The sequence below is a fragment of the Harpia harpyja genome, chromosome 11 (assembly GCF_026419915.1).
Source record: "Harpia harpyja isolate bHarHar1 chromosome 11, bHarHar1 primary haplotype, whole genome shotgun sequence".
Classification (NCBI taxonomy): domain Eukaryota; kingdom Metazoa; phylum Chordata; class Aves; order Accipitriformes; family Accipitridae; genus Harpia; species Harpia harpyja.
In genome coordinates this window covers 4,269,716-4,285,365 of record NC_068950.1, presented here as the reverse complement: position 1 = coordinate 4,285,365, position 15,650 = coordinate 4,269,716, and the positions used below count along the sequence as shown (strand labels likewise).

Here is a 15,650-nt window from a genome sequence, read left to right as displayed (position 1 = left end):
AAATGAACTTTTTTCTTCCCCCCCCCCCCAAGATAAAAACGCGGAGCTCGCGGGATCGCGGCTTCCCGCCCCCCCGCGCCCCGCCCCCTCGCTCCCCGCCCCGCCCCTTCGCCTCCCGCCCCGCCCCTTCACCCCTCGCCCCGCCCCCTCGCCCCTCCCGCCCCGCCCCGCCCCGCCCCGCTCCGAAGCGCCAAAGCGCGCGCCAACTCTCCGCCCCGCCCCTTCCCCACCTCCATTGGCCTACCCCCGCCGCCTCCCGCCCCTCCAACGACTGACAGCCGGCGCTCCAACAGCCGGCGGCGAGCCCAGCGGGCCACGCCCCTGCTCCCACCCCCTCCTAGCGGGAGTGGGCGTGGCCGGGCGGTGACGTGAGGGGAGAGGGTAGCAACAGTTGCCTCGAGACCCGGCGCCAGGCGCCATAGTGACCGTAGCCCTGGAGACTGTTACTTGCCAACGGGAGCAACGCGCGGCCCCGGCGGCCGGAGCCCAGCGCGGCCCGCGGCGCCCGGCGGGGAGGGCAGGTGAGCGGGGGCCGCGGTGACCCGCCGGGCGGGACGGGGATGGTGGACCGCGGGGGGGGGGGGGGGGAGCCCGGCCGCGGGGGTCCCGCCCGCTGAGGGGACCTGTGGTGAGGTGGATGGGGGGGGGGGGTGGTGAGGAGCTTCGCGGCCTCCGCGGAGGGCGGTAAGGGACGGCGGGGACCCCCCCGCACACCCCCCCACCTCCCACCCCCCCGGCTGCGCTTCTCCGCCCCGTCCCGGCCGCAGGTTTCGTTTCCCCGGGGTCCGCCGCCCCTCGGTGCCGCCCGGGGCTGAGGGCGCTGCCCGCGCCGCCCCCGGGAAGTTGGGAGCGGCACCGCACCCGGGCGGAGCGGGGGGGGGAGGCGACACCCCCCCCCCTTCCCTCCTCCTCCCCCCCCCCCGCCTTCCTCCCCCGCCCTCCGGTGCCGGTCCCCGCCCGGGGAACGGGGATCCAAACGGCGTGGCGGTGCCTGTGGCGACCCGGGGCGGGGGGGGACACGGACACGGACACGGCACCCCTCCCGCTGTAACGAACTTCTCCCCCGGTTGTATTTTCCTTTAACTCCCTCTTCTGAGCATCAGGCTCGGAAGAAACCTCGGCTGCTACAAACCCCGGCGGGCTCCGGGGCCGTGTCCCAACCCCGCTCCCGCCCCGGTGGGAGCCTGGAAGTGCTGGGGGGGTCGGGAAGGGGGGAGACGGGCCGGCCGGCCCCTCTGCGCTCCCGTGAGGAAGCTTGCATACCCCTGGTGGTGTCTCCGTTTTCCCCCGGGCGTTTCTCCTAGTCTTACTGGGGGGAGTGGGGGGGGTTGGTTTCAACTCCGGCTCATCCCTATAGTTTGCCAGAGCTCTGAAATCCCGGCACTTGCTTTCTTGTTGGTCTTAGAAACGAACGAAAATTGCAATAAGACCTATTTTTAAGCATCTGCCGTCTGTTCTTGACTTGATTTCTCCTGTTTGTTTTTTGAATAAAGTGTGTTGTGAAACAAGACTCGTCTCCTGTTAAAGCAGATTTTGTGTATGTGCCTATTTCAAGTGTGAGTGCCTGCAGTCTGATTAAATCTTTCCATTCTTTTTACTTAGATACTACTCTAAAGTGGGGGTTTTTTTGGCTTTGCTATTGAAAGAAGCAAATCTTTCTAATTAAAGAGCAAAGTAGAATAAATAATAATTTTATTAAATCTACTTTATGTTTTTGTGCTTGGAATATCCTTAAACCGACCGTGCTCAGCTTCAGATTCATTTGTTAGTCAAGGCTTTTTTTGTCTGCTTCTGCTCAAACTTTTCAACTCTCTATCTCGGTTACAAATCAGTTGAGAATAGAGAGTAATTGCTGGCTTAAAAAAAGAAAAAAAAATCAGTCTCAAAATATAAACCTTAGGTTCCCAAAGGCTGGAGTTCCTTCTTTGCCTCTGCTGTTTGACTGTTCGGTGTGAGTTTGCTTCAGTCAGTTTAAGATGAATTCAGTCTTATCTTGGGTTTTATTTTGAAGTTACACATCTAGTGGAAGGCAGTCTGTGGAAGGGAAGGCATCTTGGATGGTCCTCTCGTGGTTACCTAATTCAAGATGGGCTGAACCAGCCTCTGAAGGTATCTTTCTCTGTTGGGGGAGTCCAGGATGAGCAAAGTTTGACTTCTAGATGGCTGAAGTCAGGTGAGGAAAAAGCACGCTGTAGGACCAAACTATGGGTGTTGGATACCTGACATCGGGACTGGGATGTGGTGGCTCTGACAGTGATGCTCATTGTTTCGTTTTGAAAATCTTAGTGTGTACTTTAAAAAAACCCAACACATCAACTGGTTCTTTACCTCTCAATATTGCTGTCCCAAGGGACATGAAATTTATGTGAATTTTGTGAGATGTTTTGCATCTGCAGAAAGGTGTGGGCATGCTCTGGGTCGGTTTTTTTTTAAGCCTTTAGAGTTCATGTTCTCAAAGCTGTTCCTGTACCAGTGAGGTTTGGAAATACTCATCTTTTTAAATGGAATCTGGGTTCTCAGGTAGCTGCGGGATCTTGGCCTTAAGGGTGAAAGTGCACACAAAAGCAAGCGAGGGGTTGACAACTGGAATTTCTTTGTCCCCACTTGCTCTCTGCAAAATGGGGAATGATCCCAGCTTGCTTTCTGCAAAACAGGGAATGATCCCAATGCATTCGTGGATGCTGGTAAGAGCATCTGCTGCCACAGAGGAACACAAGAGCCAGGTCCATCAGACTTCACATGGGACTCCCACAGACAGTCCCTGCTTTGCATTTCCCTGCTGTGCCATTTGCATCTCATGAATTCCTCTCATAGTACCGTGTCCCTGTCCTGGGGCCCTGCGTGCCAGCTCTGTTTGCTGTGGAAGGGTCCGAGCAAGTGCAAAATCCCAACGCTGTGCTACAGCAACCGGAGAGGGTGTAAGACATGCAGGCAACATGCTGGGTGCTGTGGCCACGGCCCAGTGCAGCAAATTCTCTTCTAGCATCAGATCTGCCCTCTCAGGGAGAGCATTTTGTCAGTTTGGCATATAAGTTTGTAGGTTTGGCATATAAGTTTGTAGGTTTGGCTTATAAATTTGTAGTTTGGCATATAAATGGAGGCCAGTCTTCATCAAGGGACTTGGCACCATGTGTCCTGTTGAGTCCCCCCCTGCAGCAGGGGTGGGAGGGAGGGAAGGGGTCGCCCACCTCAAGACTTAAGGCTGAGTGCAGTCTTGAGAGAGTAGCTGTTAAAACATGTGTTATGTACGTGGAGGTACATTAAAAACATGCTTTCTGTATATTTTTGCATGTGTAAATCTGAAATTTAAGGCCATAATTGATGAAGACATGAGCAGCCAGTGCCACTGACGTCATGTGTCCTGGCTATCTGTTGGGGTAAATTCTCCAGTGGAGAGTATTCATTGCCACTAAGTCACCTCTGTACTTGTTACCCTCTCTGTGACAACTTCTTCAGGGCTGCCATAAATGTAAAGCCTCAGTCAGTGGTTAATAACTGCAGCTTTTCCTAGCTCGATCGCAGTAAAATAGATGGCGCCAGTCATTGTCTTTAAATAGTCTCATGCTTGTAACACCTCAGAGCATTGACAGCTGTTATGTTTAATCACAACATGTTTTTGCTTTTAATACAGGCCTGTAAACATAGCTGTTTTAACATATTCTAGCATATTTTCCTTGTTCAGTTTTAGTACTCGAGAGCTAAAAGCGTCCTGCGGCGTGCAGAGTCACAGCACAAGGAGGGCAGTGCTGATTCAACAGGCGTATCTTACCGCTCGGCTTCGCAGCCAAAGTTTCTGCTGGAGGCTGCCGAGTTATATTTAAACCAAGTTTTCCCCTCTTTCCCTCCCTCGAAACAAATGCCAGCGCAGTTAATGTCTGGATGCCTGCCAGCTGGAGCAAAGCGCTGCCCGCACCAGCGTGCCAGGGCTTGCCGTGGGTGCTGCGGAGAGGAGCGCCTAACCTCCCCCTGTGTCAGTGCATGCAGCTCTGTGATCCGGGATTATGTTTCTGATATTTGAAACATATGCAAGGTTTCCTTCTGTAATCTGTGCTTTGAGACTCGGTATTTCGTCTTATTTGGACTGGCAGTTCTTTATTCCTGTGTTCATGCATTCACAAATCCACCTTATTGTCTAAGAATGTGCTGGCTTTCTCACGTTAGGCTGTTTCCATCTAAGTTGCATATGAACTAATTATGCCATAGATACATAAATAGATGACAAAACATTTCTTCAGCGCAAGCCGTGTACCCCTTAATACACTGAACAAAGAGGAATCCTTTCGTATGGGGCACTACCTACGGACAATCACTTTTCTTAACACAGAAAGCATGGAGGAAATTATTTCAGGGCACATCAGTATACAAACTGTTTCCAGTTAGTGGGGAAAGGGAAAAAAACCAAACCCACCTTCATTTTGGGTCATCTTTTTATGGAAGATGGCTATGTCTGCATTTCAACCAGCTAAAACACAAGGACTAGAAAAGTTTAAATTTCCTTAATTTAGCTGACTTGTTAAAACAATATATAGTTACGTATAGACATGATTTCATGTCAATGAATGCAAAAATCTTTCTCTTCCGATGCTATTCCTGCTTACTTACGACACTGGGGAGTTAGGCAGTATCTATCCAGCAAGGATTTACAAGGAGTATTTTAAATTGCAACAGAAGCAAGAGTCCTCCCAAACAGAGGTTTATAAACTGTTTTGTTCTGTTGATCTGGTATTACACCCGAGTTGAGAGCTGTAGAAGTGCCAAATGGAGCCATTTGAAAAGTAATTTAAAGGCAATTGATAAGCTTGCTTTTTTTCCTAAATTAGATTTCTATTAAGAAATTAAGAATTTCTTTTCTGAGCTTAATAAATAAGCTGAAGAAGTCTCAGCATAGTACAAATGTAGAGATAAAGCTTTGAAAGAGATTAACACTTGAACATTGCAGTTGCTTTCAAAGAAACGGGGGTCACAGAATGCTGTGCCAATGATGACTTTATATAAAGCAAATGCAAAAAAAAAAATCAGATTCTTTGTTTTCTTGTCACAAATCAATACTCTGCTGAAGGAAATCCTCAGTGTCTCTAGCAAGAAGCCAGCAGGAGAAATAATTGCATTGACTGCAGCGATATTCCTCACTGCTGCATCATGTAGTTCACTGATGCATATTATGACCGTCCAGTCTCCACAAATTATTTTTTTCTGTTTGAGGTGGTTCTTCTCTGGCTTTATGTGTGGGAATATCTGAATGTGTATGAGGAGAAACAACAGCAGGTACCTGCATGTAGGCTAGGATGAAGACCAGCAGTCTGAGACACGTCCCTGTCTTCTGTGGCAGAGTGACTTCATGCTCAGACTTCTTCAGGGCAGTGCTAGTTTTTACAAAGTCTCTAAGCCTTACAAAGAAAATGCAGAACACAACCAGAAACAAACCACAAGCGGGAGGCAAGAAGGCTTCTGTGGATGCCACCGTGTCCAAGATGCATGTAGCAGCGTCTGTCCATGGCGATCAGCACCTGCTCTTCAGTTGTCGTCCTGCCTCTCAGGACAGCCCAAGCTGAGCTGATAAAAGCACTTTTCTATTGCTTGCTGCATCTATGCCGTGACTTCTGCTACTGTACATAGTGCCGAAGGGTGTGTTTCCTTTCTGCACCCTTGCCAGCTGACGCTGTTCTGCTGGGAGAAATTCAGTGTGGGTCAAGGTTTCCAAAACGTTGCCTGCTCAGCTGTCCTCATAGGAAAGGATTTGTGTTGTACTGTGGTACGTGTCAGCAAGCTCTAGGTTTTGGGGCCAGAGACCTGCCTCCAGTCCTGCTGCCTCCTCTCTTAGCCAGCGAGTGGCTCTTGGTGTTGTACACAGATGGGGATGTTTGCATGCGAAATTGTATTTTCCCCATCCCTTCTAGAGAAGAGGTTCATGGCTGGATTTACTTTTCTCCCACACAGCTTTGGAGTACGCATTTTGCCTTTCCCATCGGGAACTGAACCCATGCTCGCACGCACCAGCAGACGCGTGCTGCAAACCTGCACGCATCTCCTTTGCAGGTGTGTTATGGATGAGTGAATCCTTATAAAGTCCACACAGCATGAGTGAATCTGGGTGTGAAGAAAGATGGTTCTGTCTCCATAGCTGAGTTTTGTAAGTGCCCAACTCATTGGGAAGCACTAGGATGAAATCAATACTGAATGTATGCGGTGATGCACCAGTTATCTAGAAGTTTGTCTGGGATTACGTGGTTGGTGGTTCTTTGAGGTTAATGCACGGCAAAGGCCCCACTGAACTGAGCCTGTAATTAAGGATGCTGCTTCTTTTGGAGATGTCACTAGCTAAGACTGACAAGAAACAGGGAAGTAGAGGGAAAGGAAGAGGTGCGGGTGGAATGATTATAAGCAAACAACCTAAGCATAATAAGCAATTTCCTTAGCTGCCACCTAGTAAGTCATTGTGAGACTATTCTTTAGTATCAGCTTAAGATCCCATTGCCACCATGACAACCACGGAACTATTCTGGATAATTTCTGGCTTAACACACAGCTGATCAAACATTCACCTTGTTTGGGGAATTATATTAGTTATTCTATTTCTTCTAATCTCTGGTGGAGGGTATCTGGGATGCTGGGAGTTCAGCAGGTTTTAGAAAAAGGAACCTCACGCTGACAGGTAAAACCCGTAGTCAGGCCTGCCTGTGCATAGCTGAGCAGGTAGACAGTGGGACACTTTACAAGGGCTTCTTTCTTTTTTTTTTTTTTCCCCTGAAACAGTGCTACAGTGATTAGAGAAACCAGGGCACTGAGCATTTAATTTTTATTGTTATCATGTATAGACATCCAGCAGACCTACACTGTGGTGCAGTGATGGCCTGAATACAACACTGGTTGAAGTTATTCTACTCACTTGATTTGGAAAGGTTATTTATGGTGGATGCATATGTCTTCTGGAGTGGCGCAGTCTAGACAATCTGAGCACGTTGCATCTGATGATAGCTTTTGCATGGAGGATTTCCCATGTTTTGTTGCTCGGACTAGACGCTGACGTAGTGAAGCTCTAATTGCCTCACGTGAAAAGGCCTTTTTCTTTTGCCTGCTTGGCTTTCTCCAGGATCTGATCCTGAGCTGAACCAGTGCTTGATGATGTGTGAGTTGGATTAGTGCTTCTTGTGCCTAGGATGGGTTCAGAGGGCTTTCCTTGCTGGTAATGGACAATTTCACAATTAGACAATTTCTTAAGTATCCTTTACTTGGCATATAAATGAGGCCGTGGGACTGGCTAACAAGGCATAGGGACAGTAACTCCAAATGCAAATGCCATTCCTCTCCCTGTCGCCTCATGGCTGTGGTGGGAGAGGGTTTCACCGGTGTCTGAGGACAGAACTGAGTCTCCACCTGGACAAAGCAGGGCTGGAGAAGGCAGCCTGTCCTTACCAAGCAGGGTATCGCTGCCTCCTGCGGGAGAGCACGCCTGTTCTTCACGGCTTGGCCAAACCTTTTCAGGCTGCTGCAACCCACGCTACCGCTGGAGAAGGGAAGCAAAAGGCATCTGGAGATGTGTGTGATTAAGTGGAAAATGGCCCGTCTCCATACAGCCGGGGCATGCTTATGGGAAGCAAGGCTGATGGCCGGATTCTGCACAGGGCTGGATATTCCAGTTGGTGCAGCCAGATCTGGGGCCTTTCTGGACAGCAGGCAGTAGTCTCCTATTTTCTCTTACGCAAACTGTGTTCTTGTTTGGGCGGTAAAGAGAATTTTTTGCATAGCCTCTGATAAGACGAAGCTTGCAGAAAGCGGGGAGGAAGCAAGTTCCAAGATAAGACCAACCTCTCAGTCTGGTGTAGGTACATTGTTTATCAGTGGTGTCGCCTCGCTGGTCTGTGCAAGGATATCTTTCTCCTTCTTTCTCCTCCCCTGAGCTGTCTTGGATGGTACAGTCAAAAAACCAACTTGAAATCCACCTCTGGGCTGTGAAATGAGGGGGTAGATGTGAATAAGTGCACATGGACTAGTTCTGTCTAATTTATCTTCAGTCTCTGCATTTAAAGAAAATATTTTATATGCTGTTTAAACCCCCACCCTCTTCCCCCCAAAAGAAGATGAAATGCAGATCTTTTCAAATATTCATGACCTTAAATGACCAATCATGGGAGGAAATTTTTCTTTAATAGGTACAGATAATAAGAAAAATAATGGCTTCTGGTCACCAAGCTAATCTTCAGTGCTTCCTTCTTCCTAGCAAATATTTATTCTTCCTAATATGATAGATGTGCGCCATTGTTCAGAAGACTTGCACCCACCAGGAAAGTGAAATATCCCTCAGCCAGGTCCTAAAACCCTTGAAGAAACTGGGGCTTGCCTGCAGGCTACCCATCCTCCACAGTTGTTTGAACTCATAATGCAGTTTTTTCTATATTAATTACCTTCCTGCAAACTGTAAATACAAAATTCACCCTTCATGTTTTGGGCAACAGCTCTGTTACATTCACCTGCGGAGGCTGGCAACCTGCAGCACTCTGACTTGAGCTGGGCATTGCAAAAGCAAAGGGTGTTCCTACTCGTGGTTTAGCCTAGGGATCTGTTGGTGTCAATGTTTTCCTTTAGGAATAGCATTTACTGTGGTAGTTTCCATAAGATTGCTCCCAACACCGTGATCAAATAATATTCACCAGATAGGAGCCACTGGCAGGCAGGAGGCACTTTAGATGGTTAGAAATGCTGCTTGCTGTGCTAATAAATGGACTTATTTAAATTTCAGGGTATTGTCTTGTACGCTGCAACCATTAGAGATAATTGTGTAAGGTAAGGAGTTGTAAGCCAGATAATTCATGTTTCAAATTATACTGGAGCAGCAAAAGTGCTTTTTGATTCTTATCGCTGCTATTTTCCACATTTTCATTCTTCCCAATCTGGATGCTGCTCAGAATTTAAAAATCTTTAAAAAAAAAAAAAAAAAGAAAAGAAACAAACCGAAAACAAAGAAAAAACAACAGAAAACCCCAACTTGTCTTTAGATAAAAAGTGCAATCAACATTTCTGTAACACTTAATAAACTGTGTATTCCCGGAGGTCTACCTGGCCACTGAAATTTTGAGTCAGTTCATTATTTAGTCTTTCTTGAGGTAGAGGCACTAAGTAGAAATAGCTTCTTTTAGACTCATTAGATAATGTCAGTTAAAAACCATGATTGTTTGAGCTGTTACAGTGCCAGGAAGCCCATGTACCCCGATGACCTGTTACTCTCTCTGCCCCAAAGTGCTTGCAGTGGTTTCATGGGAGAGGCAGAGCAAAGATTGTCTTACGCCAAAGATGGGGGTTAATTATTTTGTGCTGGCAGCGGTGTTTTATCCCTCACAGAAACCTCCTCTGCAGTCCCCATCCAAGACATTCCAGTGTGATGCCTCATCAGCTGCTGCGTCATCTCCGTACTGTTGGGAAGAGCTGTCGCCACAGCCTTGCGTTACTAGGGAAGAGCCCGATGTGCCTTCACCTAAAGGATCTTTAGGCTATTTAAGATACATAACCCTTTTAGAGATCAACTTCACTGAGAGCAAACACCCTCCTGTGCCTTCACAGAGGAAAAGCATGACATGCGAGCTGTCATGTTGGTGCTTAATAAACAAACTACAAACGCCTAATTTTTAGAGTTGATTTTTGGGAGTCGGTATTCTGATTCTTAGCAAGGCATGCAGACGGAGCATGCACAACTATGGGCCAGGCAGTGCCTTTCTGTTTATTCCACTGTATCTATTGTCATGGTGGATTACAGCTGAGCAGGGTAGAGGATTGCAGGATAAGTCTCTCCTAAGTACAAGCTGCGGACCGGGTACTTTTCTGCATCTTTTTCATGGATACAATCACTCATAAAAACATGATCTGCCTTATTGTAACGCTGAGGAATTTTTAAGTCCCCTACTACTGCCCTGTAGGGAAATGTACTTTGTCTTTAGCTCCACAGGTACCATGCAAGCTCTGTCTTTGTATCTCATTTGTAAAAAGCACTAATCATCAATTCCTTGATGCGGACTGAAAGGAGACATTTTAATGTCAAAACATCTGAGGGTTTGTCTGTCACAATAAAAGCTCTCTGTATGTTTATGCAGGCCCTGGGGCTATATCCGTATCTGTGTATGTGGAAATGCATGTGTATTTTATTTTTTTATATATATACACACATACATATATAAATATACCTGTATATGTACATATAGATACATTATGATAGAGTGTAGTTCCAAGAGTACACCATGCTGAAGGATGTTTATTCCACATTTCTGATACACCTCCTTGCCTCCGGACCCAGTCCTCGCTGGGGTGTCTGTGCCACTGTAGACTGTCCTGTGGGACTGTGCTCTGACGCATAAATTAATCTCTGATATAGCAAGTCCCATCTTTTTCTGATCCAGAATCCAAGTCTATTGGTATCTGAGTCTGTTTGGGAAACCCTGCTTTATTTGCTCTGTGCTTTCATTTCCATTTTCCATTAGGGAAAAATTCAATACCTGCCTTTTTTCCAGGAGCCAGAAAGTTGAGATGGGTAGACTTGTAAGGATTAATATTTGTAAAGTGCTTTGAAATCCTCAAGTGATTGCTGCTTTACTCGCTGATCAAAATCACATATGCATTTTTTGGATGGTGTCATTATTAAAGGTCTTTTCCAACCTAAATGATTCTATGATCATCGCTGTGCTTCATGCCCTCTCAGAATGCTTTGTGCAGAGGCACTTGCCTTTTACCCTCTGGACACAGAGAACAGGGGTGCATGCTGCACGGCTCTGGCTGCTCTGTGTCCTCTTATGAGAAGCATAAGATGCAACTTCGATGCAGTTGCTGGCTTCTCTTTGCTCCCCTAGATGTGCATGGGAATGGTCTTCCAGGAGAAGCACCTACTTGGTGGATTTTCCTCCCCCAGTTTGCTCTCCCTTCTGCAGGGTGCTGGCAATCTTGCAGGGTGCTGGCTTGTGGAGATGCAGAAACCATGCTGAGAGCCATGTTTTGGTCCTGATATATTGAGAGAGGGAAATCAACTAACCAACCCCTGGAAAAATTATTTAATCGAATAAATGTTTTTTGGGGGAAAAGAGGGATTGGGGGGTTTCTTGCTGAAGTGACTCCACTATCATTCTTCAGTCTGTTTTACAATCCAAGTGAACACACGTGTAGAGTGCTGTCAAAAAGTGAATTTTGGAACAAAATAGTTGAGAAGATGAAAAGCTAGACTCTGTTGTTCCATGTTGCTCTGTTTGCAGTACCCAATGAGAAACACAGAATAGTTTCAGTGACACTCCCTCTCTTTGCACATTTCAAGAGACAATTTATGTCGTGGATTGAATTTTTCCAGCTGTATTCTAACCTCAGGTCCTTAAAACTCAAGCTTTTTTTCTTAAATGCCACCAAATAACTAAATTAATACATCACACATTGCAATCCTTATTCATGTTCCCTGAAGAATTACTTAATACTTTGGTGATGAGTCTCTTATTAGTCTATCATTAAGGAATTTTTGTGATAGCTTTCATTTTGGCAGCTACTTGGTTGAATTTATATTATGATGTTGGACAACAAAATGTTCCACGGTGAACATTTTGAATGCATCTCCTGATTTCTAACTGCTTTCTTCATATATGAGGATTGAATTACATGATTAGCCAGAACTTATGCAGTATTTCTGCTGGAGAAAAGTAAATTGTCTATGGATTAATTTCTACTTTACACTTCTGGCTTATAGCCATCCTAGACTAACAGTGAATTGAAAGTTGGTAAGAACTGACAGCCTGTAGCCTCTCTGCAATAATTTTTATACCTTCTTCTCTATCAGGTTTATAAAAATTTTACTAATTTTCTTGCATCAGAAAGGTAATGGTTGAGCTACTGCCTGTTCCCTGGAAGCATGAATTTCCCCCAAATCAGCAGTAGCATATGCTGATCAGTTAAAGAAGGTATGCAATAATATGGTCCAATAATGTAATAACAGAGGATTTTAATTTTAAAAGCCTGCCCCCCTCTTCACCCCCCAGAAATCTTACTCAGCGGGGTACAGCGAGTTGAGTGTCTTATTCCTTTGAGACAATAGTGCGTTGAAAACCTATTTTGGAAGGTAATCTGATCTCTGTACTGATACCGTTGTACGAATTTATAACAACAGTCAGTGTTTTCCCACTGCAGAAGCACAAACAAGGTTCTCGCTTGGACACGTGTGCATACACTCGCAGAAGTTCAAGGCTGCAAACAATTTTGTTTTAATTTTTTTTTTCTCTTTGCAACTGGCTTCTGGCATTGTTGCTGTAACTGCCTCTTTCCTAGAGACAATGTCTCTTGTGAACTTAATATAAGCTGCTTGTAGTACTTCGAGTCCGTTTCTTGACTTGTGTCTTTGAAAGATCCCTCTGTAGTTTCATGTCAGTGTTGGAGGGTGAGCTAGCTGACTTTTTTGGCATATAGCGACTGTGGGAGAAAAAAAAAAATCTGATGTGAATGCTCAGCTGAACAATGTGCATTATTTCTACTGGAGTGCTTTTTGCCTGAGCAACGTAAGTGCAGATGTAGGGAAGATGATGGTGTTTTCTTTTTCCCCTCCATCTGCAGAAAGTAGAACTTCACCACTAAGAAAATTGTCATACTTGATTTTTAAAAACTGCTGTTAATGTCTTGATTGTATGTACTCCTCTGACCTATACCACTGAACTAAACCCATTCACTTCTGATTTACAACATGCTAAACAAGAACAGAAGCTGACCATTCTGTCCTGGAAGATTGAACTGGAAATTCAGGATTAACAAAATCTACTTTTTTGCCTTTGAAACAGGCAGATGGGATCATTTAACATATCACTTGCTAAAGTTTATTTTGACTTTTCTGAAGTTTATTTTGACTGAAGTCTGATGTCAAGTAGCATCCCAAGCAAATATTTAAGAATAAAATACCATATCGCTGACTTACAACTCTGTTGCTGTTGGTTTAAACTAACTATGGTTATAAAATCACTGGTATTGGCAAAGATTCTGTTAGCAGAACAGTAATTGTTTGTATATAGTATTTTAAACCTGTTGTGTTTTCTGCTATTACGTTAATGGAAAGCATGTTTTGACATCTTCCCCTTAGCTCCCTGACTAAACTGTCTGGATTTGGAATTCCATCTGGCTGCACTGAAGAAACTCTTCCCTCTATTCCCCACCCGAATCTCTTCTCGGTAAATAAAGGAGCCCCTGAAAAGGTTAACTATTTTTTAAGAGAACAAATCATTCTGCTTTTAAAATTGGCAGTGCAATGGTCTTTACTGGCTACCTGCTGATCTGAGGCTCTCCAGAGGTATTGGAAGCTTTTTCTAAAATGCTTTGAGTTATTCGAAGCACGTTTGGCTCATAAATACCTACAGATCATAGCCCATGAGAGAGCTATGAGTCAGGGAGTAGGAAAGGGCCGAGTATGGATGTTTTAGAAACCCCAGTCCCAATACTTCAAGTAACAGAATAAACTGATGTTTCATTTGACAGTGCCAAAACTCATCCATAATTAATGCTCCTTGACCTGTCCTCTCTCCGCTTCATAAATGTCTTTTTTTTCTTCTTTGTCTCGGGGAAGCATGCTGCAAACAGGGGATTTGCCCTATGGAATGGTGAGATTAGTGTTAGCTTGTATCTTAATAGAGTCATCAAATGGTTTGGGTCCACGGGCAGGGACACCTTCCACTAGACCAGGTTGCTCAAAGCCCCATCCAGCCTGGCCTTGAACTCTTCCAGGGATGGGGCGTCCACAACTTCTCTGGGCAACCTGTTCCAGTGCCTCACCACCCTCATAGTGAAGAATTTCTTCCTTATAACTAATCTAAATCTACCCTCTTTCAGTTTAAAGCCATTACCCCTTGTTCTGTCACTACATGCCCGTGTATGAAGTCTCTCTCTGGCTTTCTTGTAGGCCCCTTTAGGTACTGGCAGGCTGCTCTAAGGTCTCCTGGAGCCTTCTCTTCTCCAGGCTGAACAACCCCAACTCTCTCAGCCTGTCTTCACAGAAGAGGTGCTCCAGCCCTCTGATCATCTTGGTGGCCCTGCTCTGGACTTGCTCTAACAGGTCTCTAACAGGTTGGGGGCCCCAGAGCTGGACGCAGTACTGCAGGTGGGGTCTTATGAGAGAGGAGTAGAGGGGCAGAATCCCCTCCCTCGACCTGCTGGCCACGCTGCTTTTGGTGCAGCCCAGGATACGGTTGGTTTTCTGGGCCGTGAGCGCACATTGCTGGGTCGCGTTGAGCTTCTCATCAACCAACACCCCCAAGTCCTTCTCCTCAGGGCTGCTCTCCATCCCTTCATCACCCAGCCTGTATTTGTGCTTGGGATTGCCCCGACCCACGTGCAGGACCTCGCACTTGGCTTTGTTGAACTTCATGAGGTTTGCACGGGCTGACCTCTCCAGCCTGTCCAGGTCTCTGGATGGCATCCCTTCCCTCCAGCGCATCGACCGCACCACGCAGCTTGGTGTCATCGGCAAACTTGCTGAGGGTGCACTCAATCCCATCTTCTGGCTTTCTTTTTAAAGACAGGTTTATGCAATTCAGTCAATGAAAGGAAAATTAAGAGAGAGTGGTAATGGGTCGATAGCTAAACAATTCATAATTTAAGAAGTGAATCCCCAATACCACTGGAAGGTATGAATGCTGACTGATTCCTCTGATGCTTTTGAAGCTGCGCAGCTCAGACAGGAGAATCAGTTTGAGGTGATTTAATCAAGCCACCTGTGCAGTCTCTCTTACGGAAAAATCCATTGAAAGCTTCACAGCCCACACAGAGGAGCAGGGTCTTGGCTCTTAGTGTCTCAGACTGATCTCCCTCTACTTCATGTAATGACAAATCTTCATTGTTCTTTGCAGCAGAATAAGGGAGAAAAGTTGCTGCTGATGGTTCAGAGCAATTCTGTGTTTCTTGCACTGTGCTTTTTGCAAAAAACAGAATGGGTCGATGCTTCAGGCGGTTCTGGAGGGTGCTCAAAACTGCAGTGTTCAACGGGTGCTCCTGGAGGCACGGGTGTCGGGTGTCCAGGTGCTACAGCTCGGACACATCCTCCCACCTCCTTAGTTGTTCCAGAAAGAAAATAGCTGCTCCTGGCTTTTGCAGCTTTGATACAAAAGTTGGCTGCGGTGTCAGTGTGAGGGAGGTTGACCTTGCTTATAACAATAACAAGTTTTGTTAATCCTTGCACTGTTAATTAGGCTCTTTGTGTGAATTTGCAAACATCTGGGTGGCCAAGAGAGTTCCACCATCCTTCAGGAACCTGGCAGAAGAGCCCCGATTTGTCCTCTATCACCGTCATCTCATTCATATGATTTAAGAATTAAAATCTGTGCAAGTCTTACAGATGAGGGACCGAGACCGTGCAGGTTATCGTGGTGAGATGAACACAAGAGCACAGCATATGCCGTTTCGGTGATGGAGTGGCACAGGAGAGACCCTCTGTCCTGTTTGGAGGGGGTCTCTCGCCATTTAAACTCCGCCTGACTGAACAAGTGTGGCAGGCTGTTGCCATGTGAAATATCTATGAAAAAAAGAATAAGCAGGTGTCCCAAGTGCTGAGCCTCGCGATCACTCACTTTGTCAGGTTGATTCACTGTCCCATGCAATCACTCAGGAGAAAATAAATGGTGATGCTTAGGATATTGCTTCTCACTCTGCCTTTTCTGCTC

The 15,650-nt window shown here is 46.1% G+C and overlaps 1 protein-coding gene across 5 annotated transcripts in view; it reads left to right on the top strand.

Moving 5' to 3' along the window:
* Positions 1 to 361: 361 nt before the first annotated feature.
* Positions 362 to 15,650, top strand: part of RFX2 (regulatory factor X2) — a 62,457-nt gene continuing 47,168 nt past the window's right edge. For 2 of the 5 annotated variants that reach the window (XM_052801072.1, XM_052801071.1), the window contains exon 1: positions 362 to 521. The gene's annotated coding sequence lies outside the window, so the exon portion shown is untranslated. Of the gene's footprint in view, positions 522 to 2,011; positions 2,174 to 15,650 lie in introns of all 5 variants that reach the window. The other 3 variants (XM_052801074.1, XM_052801070.1, XM_052801076.1) reach the window with 2 other exon arrangements.